At 46.5% G+C, this 3,917-nt stretch overlaps 1 long non-coding RNA gene across 1 annotated transcript; it reads left to right on the top strand.

Annotated features, from left to right (window-relative positions):
- Positions 1–6: 6 nt before the first annotated feature.
- On the top strand, positions 7–3,900 carry LOC116685623 (uncharacterized). Its single transcript, XR_004330999.1, has 3 exons — positions 7–2,605; positions 3,023–3,111; positions 3,305–3,900. It is a non-coding gene; the product is annotated as an uncharacterized LOC116685623 (long non-coding RNA).
- The last annotated feature ends 17 nt before the right edge of the window (positions 3,901–3,917 follow it).

Raw genomic sequence — 3,917 nt, 5'->3', positions numbered from 1 at the left:
TCTCCTTCGGCTTCTTCATCACACTTCGTCTGTCTTTGGCTCGTTCCAGGTCTGAGATCGTTCTCCTAGGCGGGATAAAAACAGAAGTGATGAGTAAAAGCAAAGGTTAAATCACTGCTTTAATGATTAAAACATTTCCTTCTAAAGTCAGTCCTCTAAGTGTCCAGTACCCTAGCCTCTGCCTGACTTTCCCTACCGTGTCTGCCCAATTTGTTTTCCCCTCCCTATCAAACCTGATCCCAAGAATTTTTTGGTCGGTAACGTTTTTTTGTTTTTATACATTTTTCTCTTAATTTCAAACGTGGATCAAACTACTTTTTGTTGCAGTATTATTTAGTTTGTCATTTTAACTCCTTGCTGGGCTGTTACTAATTTGGAGTTAAATACATAAAACCGGTGACTTTTGATTTGAGGATACAGCATTGCATTATGGGAAATATAAATGTGTTATTTTTCAAGTGAAGTGGAAATTTTCTTTATCCTTAGTGCAAACATGTTTTTTCTGTATTTAAATCCTGTAAACTTCGATGTATTTTTATAGTCTCTGATTTTGGTAATTTCTCTCCCCTGATAACATGTGCAATATTAATGCTGATGGATGTATGTCTGTCGTCATGCATTTAAAAATCTGTAAATGCATTTAAGGCACGAAAATATCGGTAAGATATTGATTTTTGTTTCAAGAAGGTACTGCTGCTGGAATGAAGAATCGGCAGAAACACTCCTTCATGCACTGAGGGTGCAGCAGTCTGCTGCTGAAGGAGCTGCTCAGTATCAATAACACAAACATGAATCGACAGTCTAAATAAATGTTAAATAGTAGTCAATAAAAAGCGCAAATAGTGGTTTAGTTAGTGATGTAGGTCTGTAATGGCACAATACACATGAATAGACAGTTTTTATAAATGCTAAAACTGTCAATGAGGGCAACAGTGCAGAGAACCAATGGTGCCACGTTAAAGGGCACTTGTAAGACCAGAACACACAGAACAACTCAGCACGTAGAACATTAACACATATATACACCATTTACAATATATACTATTTACAACGGGCCAGACTGGTCCTTCTCAATCCCTCCACAACGGAAGACAAAATGTTCAAAGTTTTTAAATTCTGTTCTCCAGTCCCTTGGAGGGTGAAAGGTTGATCGCAGGGGAATATGTCTTATTTTTTGTGTCCCTGGATTTTGTGCCCGCACGCCTTGCAGGTCGGGAGATGCTGCACTCTTTAGCTTAACGCCCAGTCCTGTGGGGTGGTCTGCCAGCTTCGTCTTGTAGTGTGTGGATCAAGACCACGACGATTGTATCACAAGGTTCTGCCCAGGGACCGGCTAAACAGCTGGTCTGACACAGAGTTAGTCTTGGAGATGACTGCTGGCTGCCTGGTGGTGTGCAGGTTCACCAGCCTCGCTTGCTGGCGGATGAAGTCCCTCACTGTTTTTGTATTTATTTTTGGAAGAGGAATGAATGCCTTGCACAGGACTGGGTCATCCACCAAGACTCGGTGCTGGATCCTGTCGTAGGCATTGAGGATGCTGGTTTTCTCGGGGCTGGAGCGAGAGGGCTTAGGGGCGCGCAGCCACAGAAGCTTGACAAGCACATACATGAGGGGGTTGTGCTGCATGCTGATGTCCTGCTGTGCTGGCGCGTACCTTTTGGCCATCTTCACTCTCTGGATCAGGGCGGCGTCTGCAAGGTCATCCCTCTTTGTTCGGCAGTACAATGTGTTGCCCCAGTGTGTGCGGTACAGCTGGTGGTATTTCTGTGGCTGCTTGTCGTGCTCCTCCACCACATTCCAGGATTCAAGGACCCTGTTCCTTTGCTCTGTGTTGAGGAGCAGCTTCAGGTCTGTCAAGCCGACCTCCACCAGCGCAGCACAGAATGCCTCCAGCTTCTTAAACCCAGGCAGAGGATTGTCACTGCAGACATCCTCCTGTAAAACACACACACACACACACACACACACACACACACACACACACACACACACACACACACACACACACACACACACACACACACACACACACACACACACACACACACACACACACACACACACACACACACACACAGAGAGAAAAGTAGGTAAGTTCCAGTGCATACAATATCTTGTTTTTTAGTGGTCACATGTATCACTGTATATTCTATCAGACAAGTAGGTACTCTACTCACAAATGCAGGAGGGTTGACTGTAGTGGTCTCACTGCTAGTTAGTGTTATGTGGGGCTCAACAGCAGATGGTCCTCGTCGCGCTGGTACTCCTTGTCTGCTTTGGCGTCTGGGTCGACCTGCCCAGGCTGAATGACCTCATCCTCTGGCCCGGGACCGTCGTTGACGATGCCCTTAAGAGAGGACTCTCCCGTTCTCTGGCTGAAAAGATATTCGAGTCCAAGCAGCTCGTCTGACTGGACATTGGCCGGGGCCCTGAAGTTTTCTTCCACAGTCTCACCAAAACCGCTGCTGGCAGTGGATGTTGAGGAGCGGCCTCTGTCCTTAAACACGGCGTCCGAGCTGCGGTTGGAGTTCCACCTGGCGAGTCCACTGAGGTAGACCTCCTAAGGCTGTGCTGCACAGTGGGGACCTGAACATCACAACAACAGGTATCAGAAGCAGTTTTATTGGGCAGGTTTGCGCAAACAAGGAATTTTACTCTGGGTAATCTTTCTCTCAAATTACAACACTTTTGTAAAGGTAAAAACAGAAATATAAAAAATACAGTGTCAATACAATGAGTATTAGAGAAAATTATACAATAATTGAAGAGAGAAGGAATAGTGCAATATGGGTCTGAGAGTAAGATTTAAATATAAATACAGTGCAAGACAGTTCAGTGCAATGTCATTAATATATTAAGAGTATTGAAATTGTAAGATTAAAATTAATGCATGAGATACATGAACAGAACGTTGATTGACTTTGTTCATTGTAAAGGTGGGGCCATTTCTGAGCGGTATTAGTGTATTACAAAGGTGACATGTTGTCTTTTTTGCAGTTAAACAAGTAATTTCCTTTTTTAGATTTTTGACAGATTTACCTGGAGCAATATGGGGCAGCGACTTGTGGAACCTCTCCAGGCTGTTGCTCCCACACAGGCCCTTGTAATAAGGTAGGTCCACACCGTTGATGGTCGTGGTGCGGGCAACCCGGCACATGGCCATGCCCGGTGGGTCCTGGATGCTTTCCAGGTGTCGCTGCTGGCTGGCCTCATCAATGGCTGCTGTAAACACAAACACACAAACATGCATGGTGAGCTGTTAATTTGTGTGTGTGTGTGTGTGTGTGTGTGTGTTAACCTAAAGACGCTGACACCACTCTCGTTGAGCCCTGCTGGACCCTTGAGCTCTTCAGCGACCAGATGGACAAGACAAAATGTTTCCTGGACACCAAGGGTGAGACGCCGGACATGATGTTGCAGCTGGTCTCGGGAGATGTAACGCCGGACCTCATCCGTCGCCACCCCCATTGTGGTCGGGTGTCTGGCCCTCACAGCCGTGATGAGTAGCTGAAGGTCCTTGCGGTTATAGGCCAGCGCAGACTTGAAGGCGGCGTACGTTGAGTGGGCCTCGGTCCGCAGAGCAGCATCAAAGCGATGGATCCAGTGAAAAATGTCCAGCCTAACCACCATCCCGTTGTCCACCCGAGGCTGGAAGAGCATCTCCATAGCCGTCGGACCCTGTGCCTTGCAGCACCCCTAATCGATGTAGAGGATCTTGGGTACGGGTTGATTGGTGAGCCGTAACTGCTCCACCACGCCACATGGGCCCAACTATCTCCACAGACTCCTTGCAGGTGAAGACAAAGGACACAATCTGGTAGTCCTGAACGTTTTCTGCCTCTCAGGAAGAGGTGCCGCCTGGAACTCCCCGTGGCCCAGTGCAGAGACAATAATAATAATAATAATAATAATAATAA

This window comes from Etheostoma spectabile, chromosome 3, assembly GCF_008692095.1.
Source record: "Etheostoma spectabile isolate EspeVRDwgs_2016 chromosome 3, UIUC_Espe_1.0, whole genome shotgun sequence".
NCBI lineage: Eukaryota > Metazoa > Chordata > Actinopteri > Perciformes > Percidae > Etheostoma > Etheostoma spectabile.
This window is presented reverse-complemented; position numbering and strand designations above follow the sequence as displayed.